The sequence below is a fragment of the Pseudopodoces humilis genome, chromosome 11 (assembly GCF_049639895.1).
Source record: "Pseudopodoces humilis isolate 2021_Gansu_Grassland_sample_001 chromosome 11, ASM4963989v1, whole genome shotgun sequence".
In the NCBI taxonomy this organism is placed as follows: Eukaryota; Metazoa; Chordata; class Aves; order Passeriformes; family Paridae; genus Pseudopodoces; species Pseudopodoces humilis.
This window is the reverse complement of record NC_142210.1, coordinates 15,038,575-15,053,796: the sequence shown is the minus strand read 5'-3', so window position 1 is coordinate 15,053,796 and position 15,222 is coordinate 15,038,575. Positions and strand designations below refer to the sequence as shown.

At 44.6% G+C, this 15,222-nt stretch overlaps 1 protein-coding gene across 17 annotated transcripts in view; it reads left to right on the top strand.

Annotated features, from left to right (window-relative positions):
• LPP (LIM domain containing preferred translocation partner in lipoma) overlaps positions 1-15,222 on the top strand; it is a 337,428-nt gene that overhangs the window by 122,590 nt on the left and 199,616 nt on the right. The gene's annotated exons all lie outside the window — the stretch shown is intronic.

Here is a 15,222-nt window from a genome sequence, read left to right as displayed (position 1 = left end):
GAACTGACTGCTAACACAGCTTGATTTGCTCTTCATTGGTGAGTTTGTGGGAGCCTTCCTTTTTCAGGTCATTCAAATCGAGAAGAATGTGAAGGAATCTCTTCCCCTTGCTCTGACTAGCTACCCTCCTGAGAGGTGTAGGGCTGGGAGACGACACGAGGACAGATCTTTCTCAGTTTTAATTGAAAGCAGATGTCCTATGTCCAAGACTGCTACTTTTCAAAGGGTTTTGCTTGTTTGGTCCCTGCTGGCATGTGATGATTCGAGGAGCTTGGGCTCAAGCAACCCTTTTCAATACTGGTTCTTTCACCCCAGCACAGTGGGAATGCTTTACAAACAAGGGATTGATCTGTGAGAATATAATTGGTGGTAGGGCATAAATTTGGCCAGAAGTGTTTTCTCTCCAGTCTGCTGGCTGGATTATTTCACTTTTATTCTTTCCATCTCCTGTGGAACACTCTTGAATATGAAATAATTGGGAGGGTATTTAGATGACCATTGCAATGGCCTGTGGAGCTGTTATGTCAGCAAAACAAATGCCTGCCAGTCACTGTGTGTCAGCCTTCCTCTACTTCTTGCTGTGAAGGTCCTCTTCTCTTGATATAATTGAGCAGCAAGCATGGGATTTGGGTTTCTGGCTTGTGGACACATGGAGGGAGGGAGTTCACAGGAGCAGGAGTGCATGGCTGTGGGAGCACCTCTGGAACTTGCAACTGGAAATCTGCAAGTTGGAGCACCTGGGATGCCCCTGGCTGACAATGGAGAGTTTGTGATGGACCTGCAGCAGAAACAAGTGAAGGCCAAGGATTTCAGGATAGAGTGGTAGCTGTTTTGGCAGAGCATGACATTTCTATTCCTGGTGATTTACTGTAGGCAGAAATGGGGGGAAGTTCTTCCCCTCCTCCTCTCCAATCTTTCTCCAAAGAAAAGCTCAGTTGTATTCAAGAAAATTGCCAAACCAGCTTTTGTATTTGGTTTTGGATGCTCTACATTGTTCCTTCACCACTTTTTTCTCTTTTGTGTTGAGTACAATGAGATAAATATCACCTGTATATTTTTTCCTCTTTCTGTTCTATCTTTTGAAAGTGTATGCATTTTCAGGAAGACTACAGAGTAATAGAAAAGAGAAAGAAAAACAAAGCAGCATATTAAATCTTACACTTGAGTGATTTTCTAAAGTTAAGGACATTTTATAGGAAAGTTGGAAAAGCCTGATGAGTGTTTTGGATATTTTTCATCTGCTGCTCTAACTTCGGAGAATTCAGAACGAAAAAAGAAAATGTGTTGGAGGGGGAGAGGCGAAGTCATATGCACCTGTTCTGCTGCCTTCAGTAACAAAACTTAGTGAGAAATAGGAAGAGAAAGACATTTGGAATTTAAAAAGTAAAAATTAATCCATTTCTGAAATGCAAAGAAAATGTCACCTTCAAGTCAAATGGAAATTCTTATTTTTCTAATTCCCTTGCAATTAAAAATAATAATGGAAAATGACCCTTTTTTTCCTAGGAAATCTGTTCTTGATCAGTCAATATTTTTTGTGTGAAAAAGGTCAGTATGTCTTAATTGTCAGTGTTTTAGTGATTGTAGGTCTGATTGTATGTGACTCAGGAACATTATCACCACCTAAAAAAATTCTGTGTTTCTTGCCATTTGGGGAAGGAGGCTTGAGCAGAGCAGGCACTGTAGGCTCTGAGAAGGGGAGACAAGATACTCAATTATTGCTTGTGCAACCCAGAGTACTTGGTCCTGCAAGCAGTCAGGCATTGCTGGGTCTGCTGGAAACCAGGAGACAGTCAGGAGCTCCCAGGGCTTGTCAGTGCCAGTCCCTTGCCTTGTTTGATCTGGGCTTTTAGAGATCCCATCATTATCTGACAGGCCTGGAAAGAGCTAAGGGTTGGCCAAGACCCGGTCACAGGTAGGCTTAGTGATGTGACAACGTGCCTGCAGCTTTAGCTAATCCACTTCCAGAAGGTGACACGCTGCTGGTCACTGTCAGCAGCCTGTGCAAAGCCATTCCCCACCCCTACATGACCCTGAGAACATGAGGCTTCTGGGATCTGGCAGGAGTGGGCTGGAAGGGCAGTGAGAAATAGCCCAGTGTGCTTCATTCACTTTCTATGGCTCCCTTCTCTCTTCCAAGTTCCCTAATTGTTTTTTCAATGACCTCCCTGATTTCTGCAGCAATAATTCAGCTTGGGAGATGGCTCCAGGCCCCACTGGTTCCCTGCTCACAGGGGCACTGCCATTCTGCCTCAATTTGTCCTCTGTTGGATGCAGGTCTTTCCCACCTGGTTAGCTGTGAGTCTGTAGGTAGGAAAGTAGCAACATCCCCTCAAACCCCAGAGTGTTTTCATCTCTCCTACCCTGCCAAAGCTGCGTATCTGGAGGCACATGGGCTTCCCATGCATCCTTCTGCTGGAGATGAGTGGGAGCAGCAGCACTGCTCTGGGGAAGGGCTGTCCTGGGGCTGTTACTGGTCAAGAAGTGGCTGTGCTCTTCACAGCCTTGGATGCCCCAGCAGTGTCACTGGATTTGGCTCCCTGCAGCCTTTGTAGTATCTGGAATCTCTCTGAGACACTGGCAAATTCTGATCCTGGTAATTTCTTCAGCTTATTGCTTTTAATGTTTAGGAATGTGCATCCTCTGGCCTTGTGGCTCTCATTATTATTTTGTAGGTGTGTTGCTTGTGTGTAGAGGGTCTGTCCAGCTGATCACATTCATGGTTATTGAAAGCAGAGGGGAAAGACACTGGAGTGACAGACTGTGGAGCAGGTGCTGTGTGTACCCTCCTCTCCCTCCCCTCTCCTACCAAAGCATTTCCTTAGTCTCACCTTGACTTCAATTTTATTTTTTATTTCCTGACACCTGCACAAAACTCAGCCAGAAGGTGCTGATTAAAAGCTGCTTAATGGAACCTTAACAGAAGTTAGAAATGGCTACATGACTGAAAAAAAGTGAAATGGCAACAGCCAACAGTTTATAAACCAGGAGCATTTTACTGTGATTTGAAACACTCAAGGCATGTGTTTAGACCACAGAAGTAGCAATTTTCCTGTGCTGCCAGCCCCCCTTCTCGCTGTTTGCCATGCTGAGTTGCTGCAGCTTGTTTCAGATCCGATTTATCCACTCATCAAAGCAGAGAGCGTGTCTTGCTCTTGCAGGGACCTGCTCGGGGGCCCCTGGGTATGACTGCAGTAGTGGTAGAAGTAATGATCATAATTGTAATCATCATCAATAAGACCCGAGCCCTGCTTAGCATTCTGCACAGGTTTCTGCCGTGCAGGCAGCCCAAGAGGCAGGCACAGCCTGTTTGTGTAGGTCCCACCAACACCTGCTGAGGTCTGGGCTGGCTTTCTGGAGGATTTAGTGCTGCCACTCCCTGCTGTGAGGGTTTGCAGGGGATTAACCTTGCTGGATCCTTGGAGGTGTGAGCACCACAGTTGCTGGGAAGTGCTGGTGCTCATCATCTTACAGAACTCTGTATTAACCCTGAGAGAGGAAAGGAGAGCCATTCAAGCTTGGGGAAGAGGCTTATCTAGAAGATGAACAATTGTGTGTTGGCAGGAAGCGTAGCTGCTGAGGAATTAGGCTGGAAATCAAAATCAGGTGTCCAGACATCTGAGCAGTAGCTCTAAGAGGTTAACTGGGGTCAGAGGTGGTCCTTGGGTAGAGCTAGATGTGTTTGAAGTTTGAAAGCATGTTCTCTTCATGCTGGGAGAAGATGAGTCCTGAGATAGATGAGGCATCAACCAGCCATGGGTCCTCACAGTCTCCTTCTTACATATTTGGCTTCTTTCTCCATGCTCACATGTTTGCTGTTGCCTGCCCCCGCCTTTTTTCCTCAGCAGACCCTGTCTAGCAGTGTGCACAATGGGTTTTGTCCTACCCAAAAAATCTCTTAAAGAAACTAAGATCTTTTTTCTGAGGAGTTGATATTAATTTTGTTTCATTTAAAAGCACTGGATGCTCCATTATTTAAAATGTTCAGGGTCAGGTTGGACAGGGCTTTGAGCAACCTGATTTAGTGAAAGATATCCCAGCTGATGGTAGGGACTTTGGATTGTATTATTATTCAAGGTCTTTCCAATCCAAACCTTTCTGTGGTTGCCCCTCCTTCTTTTCCTGCCACTTCTCTCTTGCTCTCAAGCTTTTAGACTTAAATTGGTACTTCAGCATCTTCAGCAGAGCTGGAGCCTTAGGGAAACACTGCCACACAGCTGTTCCCATCTATGCTGGGCTCAGGAAGATAGAAAGGATTTATAGCTTGCAGATGAAGCAAATTCCATCTTTGCCTTAGTTCCAGAAAATGGGGCCTCACCCTGCGGGGCAGACTAAGGAGGCATCTGGTGTGGGGTGAGGTTGGTGATAGCTGATCTGCTGGCTTTGTGCCTGCTACTGTGGGGCTGGTGCTGCTGGGGTGGCACTGGGGGTTATAAGGCCAGAACTGGGGCCTTCAGAAATGTGTAAAAATCTGTTGTCAGAGGTACTTGGGAGAGCCCTGAGGGCTGCTTAATGGCTTGGGAGCAGAGAGTGACAAACTTTGCAATGAGTTGCCTTCTGGTTTGAATCTTGTTTTGATAACCACAAAAGTTCTTTTCCCCTTGCCTTTCCCCCTTGTCTCCAAATAAAGCTCTGCAAGTTCAGCAGATCTTTATCTGAGCAAGGCTATGAACAGGTAGAGCACAGTGGAGAGCTGGGGAGGCTCAGCTGGATTGCAGGGCTGGGCTTTCCAGTCCAGCATTTGTGAGCACTAGTGCAGCTCCCTGGGCATTGAATACACCTCCTCTGCCACTGTGTGCAGTCACTTGAAGGATGATTTCATGGTGGCAGGGAAGGAAGTGAGTCCATTCTTGCCTACCAGGAAGTGCCAGATCATTGAATGGCTCCCATGAGGTCTCCTGCTCCTGCAAAGATGACTCTTTCCACTTCCAAAAAACCAAATCTGGCCTATTCTTGAAATTTCTGTTGTATATATGAACAGGACCATATGTTTTTATTAAGCTGCCTGAGACAGAGATGCTGCAGTGCCAAGCCTGGTCAGAAAGGGATGTGCAGGCAGCATCCCTCATAGGGATGTGTTTGTGGGGCTGCCCAGTGCTCGGAGGTGCTTCTCTGTCACACTCTGGGACTCTCAGGACATGCTTTACAAAATTAGCCACTCTAGTTTATGCTGTTGGGTACTTCTAAGTTCAGTATTTATTAATGCTGATGTCTTTCCTTGTAATTGCCATACTTGGTGAATATGGTATCTGCAGAAAAGCTTAATATGAATTTAATAATGGAAACTAAACGAAGGAATGAGACTCAAAGCAATCTCCTCCTTTCTCCTTCTTTCCTTGGGCACCTTTCAGATATGGTGAACAACAGGTCTCATGTGAAGGCCTTTGAGCTTTTAATTACTTTTTTTAAAAAAACATCTCCTTCCATTTACCTTGGTTGGAGGAATGGGCAAGTGACTCATGAGACAAGGCGAATCAGCAGGACCAGCTCCAGGGCAAGACTGTGTCATGGACACAGCTGATCCAGGTTTCCCAGAGCTTGACTCTCTGTGCCCTCCTCTTCTTCATGGCACTGGCAATTTATATTCTGCTATGTCTGTAGGGGACGGGGAGCATGAACTATCAGGCTGTTTATTGTTTTGCTGTTGTGTTTTTTGGGTTTTTTTACAGGCAGCTATACCTAGTGGGTTTTGTTTACATCAGCTGCTATCAGTAGCTCCGTCTTAATTTTTGAAGCTTGGGTATGGATTTATTGGACTAGACACCCTGTGTTATAGCTGTGATGTTCCCTGCTCTGCATTCTTTGACAGTTCATAGAAGCCAACAAGGTCCAGAGTCTATTCATTATTTGTATTGAGAGCCCTGAAAGAATAAATTCAGGCTGACCTGAAAGATTCTGTGGGGTTTTTTTTGATTTTTTTTCCTGGTTGTCTGTGCTGGTTCTGTTCCATAGCAGGAGGAATTCTCACAAGTGGAAGGGCTGTGTTGGCTGGGAGGCAGAGGGGTGTTGTGCCTGCTCCTTGGAGTATCTCAAGAGCTTCTGCAGTGCTGTGCTGGTTGTTGGAGGAAGGCTGAGGTGCAGACACAGTCAGCTGCCTCATCCATGCTCCTGTGGTGGTTTTTTGTTCAACGCTAAGGTGAGATAATGCAATTATCCAAAATTGGACAGACAGCAGGAGCTTGCTGTCTTGTACATTTTAGGAGAGTTATGCATGTGGACCATTGCTGCTGCACAGATGAGGCATGGGAACATGTTACTCTGAATTGAGTCCTGGAAGTACCAGGGTATTTCCAGTGGGATCTGCTGGTCCCTCTCTTGCTCCTCTGCCAGTCGCTGAAGAGAAATCTTTGATGCTTCATGGGGGGGGAAGGCAGTGACTCAGTGGTGGGACAAAAAGATAGGCTGAGTAGTGTTGTAGCACTCTTCTGGTCCCATCAATTGCAATGGATGCTGTGGTTCCATCCTTCACTGGATTGAGCTCATGGAGTTGAAAAATGTGGTGTGAATAAAGAGGTGACCTTACTGTTGCAAATCATCCTGATTGGCCCTGACCACAGCTCCCATGTTAGTGCTTCTTTCTTAGAAAAAGCATTTTTAAAGTGCATATTATAAACTTTTAAAGTCTTTCTTAATCCTTCCCTCATTTTTCTGTGTTTCTTGTGCTGAATGAGATGCAGCAGATGAAGCAATACTTTATTCATTAGTGTCAGAACTGCATCATCCACAGGCCCTTACAAAATGCAGCTGATGAAAATGATCTTGAAGCTCCAGACCTCTTTGTGGTGGGCTTGCTACCTTCTCGCAAGAGCATTTAAAGCACAAACCAAGCCCCTGGACACTGCAGAAGGAGTGGGAAGGCGGGAGTCCCTTGTTAAGGAGCAGCTGTGAACCAGTTTGGGGCATCCTTTTGGAAGCGTCCATTGATTTCTCCCGAAGGACATCCTCTCTCCTGTTGGTTAAGAACTGAGTGAAACCAGTTGGAAATGAGTGGTGGTTCTCATTTGTATATAACTGGATTTAAACTGCCCCAAGCAAGCTGGGTGTGCTGAAGAGGCATGAGACCAAGCTGGTGCCTTTGTGCCTGGGCAGTGTTGCTCCACTCAGTAACTTCTGAGTTACAGGGGAAAGGGATTTTTGCCCAGTTGTCTCCAGCACGGTGACCAGTGTCAGGACCTGTGATTCTCACCAGTGTGAATAAACTGGCACTGTGTGGGGCCTTCTGTCTTGTTAGCAGTCATCCCAAAGGTTTTTTTGTTGGATAACAGTGTCTGCATCTGCTTGCTTTTTTTTTTTTTTTTTTTTTTTTCCCAGAGACAAATCCATAGAACTGTGTCTTGGCTTTGCTCTCAGGATGAGCATTTTATTTTTTGAAATACCACCTCAGGAAAAGGCCCTGGGAAAAATGCAGCATAAAACAAGTGCATAAAAACTGTTATTGAACCAGTATACTTATCTGTAGTTCACAAAATGTCAAGTCAAGCCTCCAGATTTTATTAAGTATTCTGACTGTGTTTGTTAGAATTACAAATATTAAATTTTCACAGGCTCTGGAACATATTGCCTCTTATTTGGGAACTACTTGAAGTAGTGCCTAGCCTTGGGTTTCATTCTGGTGAGTGAGCTTGTATTTTCTCAGTTATTTGGTATCATAAAGCAAACATTGCACTTCTCAGCAGGTAGATTCATAATTCTTTTCTTCCCTGACTTTTTTTTCTCATTTTCTTTTCTCCTGTCTATCTGTTCTTACAAGATACTATATTTAATTTTCCCACTTCATTATTTCAAACATCAAGTAGTGATTCATCTTAGCAGTGGCCTGTTCTGTGAACCACAATAGTTTGGGTAGAATAAAGAAAAAGGGCAAAAAAGGGAAGGGAAAAAGAGAAAGAGAAGACATTTCTGACACACTGAAATGGAAGGGAACCATCATTTAATAACCTGAATTGCAAGCATCTGTCATTGACTATATCAAACCTCCTGTTAAAAAGATAATGTTTGTCCTGTATATAGTTTTACAGGGCTGTGGTGCCCAGTCAAACCAATACTAATGCAGAAATAGCTTGAATTCAAGCAGGCAGCACTTGTTCCTTTTATTTTAATCTGAAACTTTAACATCATCCAGATGCTAGTCTGTTAAATAATAACAATTGTTTTATGACAATTAATAGTCAAGTAATATTTTTTTCTTGCCCTTCTTCAAACAATGCTGCTCTTCTGCTCACTGAAAACTAACTATTATAATGAAGGATTATATGTATGCTTTTCCTTTCCTCTGCCTAAAGCTTTTTTATTTTGCCAGGCTGAGTCCTGCTAAATCAGAGCAATCAGTAAATGTCTGTTGGATTATATTACATGTTGGTGTAATAAAAGGTCGGAAGAATGAATGAGCAACTCTTGAAGCCACAGAAGCTGTACTTGTGGCCAAAAAGCAGGCATTTCTATTAGTGAATCCTACACAGTTACAATTTGGACTAAATGTACAAGGCCTGAAATGTTTGTTGCTAAGGAAAGCATGTTTAGATGGACTTGGCACAGGAATTGAGGGTCCATGAGCAGGACTGAGAATCCTGTGGCTCTGCTTGGCCTGGGGAGGGTGATTTTGCAGGAGGAGCAGGGATCTGCTCTAGTTCCTAATAAGAAGTGAATTAGTTTCCCACTGTCTGAAAATTCCCCTTCTGTCTTCTTCTTTAACCAGCACGCACACTGCAAAGTCACAGCCATGGAAGAAAGTGCAGACGTGCTCCTGGGGCTCAACTGGGGATTTACCCAAACTATTTGAGGAGCTAAAGTACAAAAGACTCACATGTCTCTTCCAATTCTTAATTCCTGTGATGACAATGACTAAGGAAAGGTTTTGGTTTCATCTAGACATGACCCAAATCGTAAAGCCAAGCCTGGTGTTAAGGGCTGGTGGGTAGAAGTTGCACTGTCATGACAGCTGGCATTTGTTGTGCCAAGCATTGAATTTATGGGAAATGACATGGAGATGAGGGAGGAACCTGTGCTCTGGGTCATCTCTGTTGCAAGGCCCACTTGAGAAGTTCTATCAACTGGTGTTTCTGAATACTCTGCACTGCCTGTGGTGTGAGGGTCTGCCCAGGGGTCCTGCCACAGGAGTTGTCCTGAGTGAGCTGGTGGGAGGAGAGGAGACCCTCAAGAGTCTGAAAATAGTACCAAAACAGTGTGGGTAAACACAATCTTTCAAAAGTAGGTTTAATAGAAGAAAATACAGAATTTATGTTATAAAAAGTGAATGTGATGAGGGTTGAATTCTTACTAAGTGGAGACTAATAGTCTCTGAGGTTGGTGGCCCCATTGTTAGAAAACCAGTTCTTTGGTAGTAACATCAACAAAATCAACTTTCTTCAACTTTTTCCCCCATGTACCCCTTAGTACAAGCTCCCAGTTTGTGCTCCAAATTTCCTATCTCCTCCACTGTCTCCATCCCCTATTCTTTTTTTCAGAGAACACAGGGCCAGGCTGTGGTTGCTTCTGCATGAACTAGGAGCCTCTTGGGCACCCCAGTAGCTTCCTTGGTACTGATGGACATCTACAGCTGGATCTATTTCCATCTGCTTTCCTTATCCAGAGCAATCCATCTCAGCTCTTTGCAGGACCAGCTCACCTTTTAGCCCCTTGAGTATCATGATCAGCTTTACAATGTGCTGTCAGACCCTTCAAGGGAATGTTCTGACCCAAACCGCACTTTGTATCTGCGAAGTTTATTTTTCAAGAGGGTGAAAAGGAGTAATCGTTGTTCTTAGGCCGCTTCTTGGGAAAGGTAAGAAAAGGAAGGTTGCTCAGTGAGGATCCATTAAGACTGTTCTGGCTGTCAGGCAGTGAAGCACAGGAGGTACAAGTCCATTCTTCTCGCTTCCCAGTCCTGTGATTTAAAATGTTTGAACGTGCACTTCAGAAGCTGGGGAGGTAAAAGCCCCCAGTTGTGCCTGGAGACTCTCCAAGCGAAGGGGCTGCGGAGTGTTAATACAGTCCATCATTTTGTAACGAGCCCGATGTTCTTGTATGAGCCGTGTCAGGCTGTTGTCTGCACGCTGTCTTTGCTGATCACAGTAATCGGGTCATAAGAGAGGGAGAAGTAATAGCGTGTCTCTTAGCAACCAGCCCCAGGAGAAAGAGAAAATTACTCAAACAGACTATCCAGCCAGGGAAGTAGAAAGATGAAATTTTCTGAAAGTCTGTTGGAAAGTGCTTAGGGACATAATTCTTTTATGTTTGAGATCCTTACAGGCTGGTTCCAATGGTATCAAACACATTTTTTTTCCTTGTTGTCTTTCTGGTAAACTTTTCTTTTTAATTGGCCTCAGAAAAAAAAAAAGCGGGGGAGAACCCTGTGAAGCAGACACATTTTGAAAGCATAAGGGACAGATTTTTGTATTTTTGGCAATGCCAAGGAGAAGGGAGGGAGGGGAGGTCAGTGTGTCTCAGGCAGGAGATGAGGGGAGCCTCTTATCTCTGCACGAGTGCTTTGAATGCTTCCCATGTCAGCGCGAGCCAAAGCGTGTTGCCGTATCTGCCAAGCTGCAGTGGCATGTGCAAAACAAACTTATTGGGTCTCTATTGCATTGCACAGGGTGTCATGTCTCATGAGCGTCACAGACTGTGAGCTGTGATGACTGACAGCTTGGCAGAGAGCTGGACCCGACCTGCCCTCCCAGTGGCCGTGCCCGGAGAGCCTGGATGAGGGGCCTGGCACAGCAGGTACTGCCCGGGTTCCTGCCAGCAGCCTTTTTGCCATTATCAGGGGGTTTTGTCCTCATTTAAGTTACTGGTTTGTGTAAGACATGCAGGGAAACATCTCTGAGGCCTTCTCAAAGATCATTTGGCCAATGTTTGCCCCAGGTCTCAGAGGGAGAGCAGTGGTAGGAGCAGTCTGGAAGTCATAGTAATCAATTGAAGCGTTTGCAGTTTGTGTATAGGATGGGGACAAGTTTGTGTGCTTGTTCCTTATACTTAAAAAAATTTCTTTTTCTTTCCAAAAGTTGTACTTCTGTGGTCAGCTGGTCTGCATCCCTCCCAATGGGTATGCTGGCTGCTTAGGGAAGGGGACTAAGCCTGGCATGGTTTGCCCACCCTTGCTAAGCTAGAGCCTAAATCTGTGTGTGTTTAATGGAAAGAAAGGGAAATACTCTAAAATGGTTGTGAGTGCCCAGATTTGTGGTTGGATCCTTGAAACTATTACAGGGATAAAATCTTTCTGAAAGCTTGGCTTAGTCCCTGTCTTTGAGGAGACACAAGGGCACTGCTGCAGGTGTGGAGGGCAACAGGCACTGATCCAGCTACTGGTCTGTGCCCTTCCTCTGCTTTTGTGTGCTCTGTGATACCAGGGCATGTCCAGTTTGTGCAGGGGGACCAGCTCACTTCTGCAGGTGATAGCTTGACTGTCAGTAACAGATCTACTTGCAGATTCATGTAGTTGACAAAAGGGTACAGCCATTCCCCCAGATTGGGATCCTGTACAGCTGGGTAAAAGGTTTGGGCTGATCTTGCCTGCTGTGGTTGAGTTATTGTTGGGTTCATTCAAGTCTTGCTGAAGTTTTCAGAGACAAGGCTGACTTCAATGTCTTATCCCGGAAATAATCTGTAGAAGGGAGGAGAAAAACCCCAACCTTGCAGCTGTACAGATTGAATATCTTAGGAGCGACATCTACTACTGTCAATGAAAAGTGAGATAAGGAACACTATAAATTGTGACTTCTTCCAAGAGAATCATAGAGGCTGCTGCTTTGCTGTCTTGTCATAAAGAAGAAATAGTTTTTTCCTTAGAAGTTTAGTAATTGAAGACTTTCCTTGCTATTTTTGTGAGTACCAGTAAGTGATGTTTCCTGGAAATTTTCCCCCAACTCTATAAATACCACCCCAGGGCTTACAGAAGTGACTCAGTTTGGGAAGTCAACACCATGCACTTCCTCAGCACAGCCTGGCAGCCCCCCAGCCAGAGTGCACAACTTCTGCAAAACTGCTAATTGGTTGTTAATCTGCAGTACAATTGGGCTTCTTCTTGAAAATTGAGATCCTGTTGCTCATTCTGACCTTCCTGTCATGTTAGAGATGATGGCACAGGGGGCAGAAGAGGCTGAAGCATAGTTTGAGTCTGGAAAGTTGTAATTGGTATTTTGAGGTGCCACTTTCCTCTGGATAACAAGCTCATCGAATGACCCCAACTGACAGGTAGATGAAATGCTCCTAATTGCCATATCTCACTGTCCTGGGACCAAGATTATCTCACAGACCTTGCTTTTGTAATTGGGTCCTTTCTTCTTTCCCATTACACTTTTGACATCACTTTTGTACCAGCTGGGCACAAATAGAGCCATTTGTAATTCCTTGTGTGGTGCCCAAGGAGAAACAGAACCTGGCTTACTGAATTAATTCTGCAGGCATACGGGGAAAATTACACTGGGAGCTCAGGTCTGACACAGCTATCTTACATAAAAATCAATTTATAAAGACAAGAGGCAATGCATGAGGGAAGTGTGAGTTGGGTAAAATCACAGCTGGTGTGCATCTCCTCTGGTATCAGCATGGATAGGATACCGTGCATCGTACCATGTATGAAGCATTGCAGTATCTTCCTCATCTTCTGCTCTGTCCATTCGATGCCTTGGATTTGAGTTAAATTCACAATTGATCTTTTCTTGTTAACCCATCCCTGCCCACAGTGATCCTGCAGAGTCTGTAACCCTTTTCTACAGCCAAAAAATCAGTTGGGTTTGTAACAGGAGAATACTTGACCGACTTCTCTTGGTGCATCAGGCGCTCAGTCTGTGTGTGTGTAAAAATGGGACATAGGCCCTCAAGAGGGAGGGATGACCTTGTGGCAGCAGGAGGGGGTTGGGCTGGTGGATCTCTGGCTGCCAGATCTCTAGGTTTTGTTCAATTGTTTGCATCCCTTATTGCAGTCAAGAGTCTTTCAGACTAAGCTGCAGGAACGATTGGTTTGGCTGAACCTGAAAACTCATGATATTTAAAACATTTCTCCATTCCAGTAAATCATACTTACTGGATGGACAGAAAACACTTTTGATTTAGCAGCTAATCCAACACAAGGGATGTGATGCTTGACCGCAGCTGAGAAATTTCCTGCAAACAGAGTTGGACTTTTTAAACAAGAAATCTCCCAATCACCATGATTCCATTCTGAGTATATGGTGTTTTCCTGAGATATCATGGAGACAAGCTAATGGAGGGTCCATTTGCCTTTTTATGTTTTCTCATGTGGGAAGACCATAATAATATTCCTGTTTCTGGTGCACATTTAGCACTGCCTCTTTGCATCCAAAAGTGCTCGGGCTAATGATCCCTTTTGCCTCTGTGAGAATGTGTTTTGTAACTGCAGTAGGGAAACAAATAAAAGAGAAATAAAGTAACAGGGTGGCTATTCTGGGAGATGAGCTTTCGCTTGGTATGTTGATTTTCCAAAGAGATATGGCACATCCAGTACCTCGTGTAAGTTGACCATCCAGCATGGCAGGGGACTGTGGAGCGGGAATATTCCATTTTAAGACTCTGTTGGGCAAGACATGGGCTCATGTTTGATGAATGTTGCCAGCTATTTGAAGTGCTGTGAATTTGACCTGTGAAACTGGAGGCGGAGGTGACACAAGTAGGAGAATCTGGACCTAAATGTCAGGGCCTAAAGGTCACTTTTCATCAGAGCAAAGTGCAGTTGTCACCACAAATATGGGGCTGCAGGAAGGGCGTTGTGAGGCTCCCTGTCTGTTTTATCTACTGCTACTTGGCCAAATATGCTTAGTTTACACTAGGTTCAGAGGGCTTTTTTTTTTTCTGAAAAACCTGTCTAGCAAATGTGGTTCTGATCTTTGGACTGAAACTCCCCTTTTTTTGGCTTTTTTTTCTGCTGTGGTCGAAGAGCTGTGAAGAAGTTTCTGGGCATTTGGACAGTGACTGAGATGAAACTGAAATCAGAGCTCATGTAGCAGTTCTGGCTCCGTCATGCCCAGAGTAATGAAAGCTCTTTATGAGAGGAGCTGGAAAACTCATGAAGCATGAGAAGGAGCAGGAAGATGCATCTTATTTCTCTAAGCATTTAATTGTGAAATCTTTTCACTACTTATTAAAATGATTAGTCAAGTCTGTTGGAAGGCAGTGAATGTCTATTTGTGGGAACTAGGGAAGGTTTGATCGTGTCAGATTTCTTACCTCCTTGTTTTCCTTCTCTATTGCAAACGGTAAATGATTAAAATGAGGGTGTGTTTTGAAAAGAAGATCTCTAAAGAGAGCTTGGAGGATTCTGTCCTTGTTTGTTAATTATTTCATATGGAATAATCACCATTTGCAAGTGGCCAAGAAGCAACAAAGCATTTGTTTGCTGCTCCCAGTGCTGTAGCATGCTGTTTGGGAATGGAATCTTGGTTTTGTCTGTTTGTCTCTCATTCAGTGGTACTGCAGGGCACATTTCCCTCTGACACTTGCGCAGCCCAGATGCTGCTTGGTTAGGTCAGAGATGGCTCCTCTGAGAGGATTTGTATAGAGGAAGATCTGAAGTCAGATACTTCTTGTCAGGGGTGGCCCACTAGAGCTGAGAAAAGGCACAGCCTGCAAGGTAATCAAACACTTTTAGCTTTAGCCAGTAGCTCCAGTTTTTGTCTGGAATGATCTGCACTGGGACACAAATGTGTTTACTGTGAAAATGTCAGTTTTATATCACCATATCGATGTACTTTTTAAATATTTGTTGTAAAACAGGAGAATGGAGTTTTCTGTCTTTGATTAAATATTTCCCTGGGAAGGTTTGGAAGCTGTGTCCCAGGGGGCTTATTCACATCCTGTACTTCAGCTGTGGGCTGATCTTCATGGGCATGGGGTGTGTTTCACGGTTGGCTGGCATGTGGAGATCAGGGACTGCTGGAGTCTCAGTGGGAGCTGTGTGTTTGTAGCTCTCATGAGTTAGCAAGTGGAGTAAAGCTGGAAGCACTGCATTATCTTCAGGTCACCCTATTGACTCCAGTGAATGTCACTGATCACAATTTTGTCACTTCTTAGTAACCCTGTGTGTGTTAGTAATGTTAAGAGGCATCTTAAGCCCAAAGGGGGTCCTTACAGACCTACTCAGATCTTAGGATCAGGAGCATGGTGCTTTCAGTGCAGGTGGGCTGGTGGATTTGTATGGGGCAGCTGCACAAAACCTTCCCTGGGGCCTTGGGATGTTGCTTTGAACATAGTGGAGAAACCGGATCCATT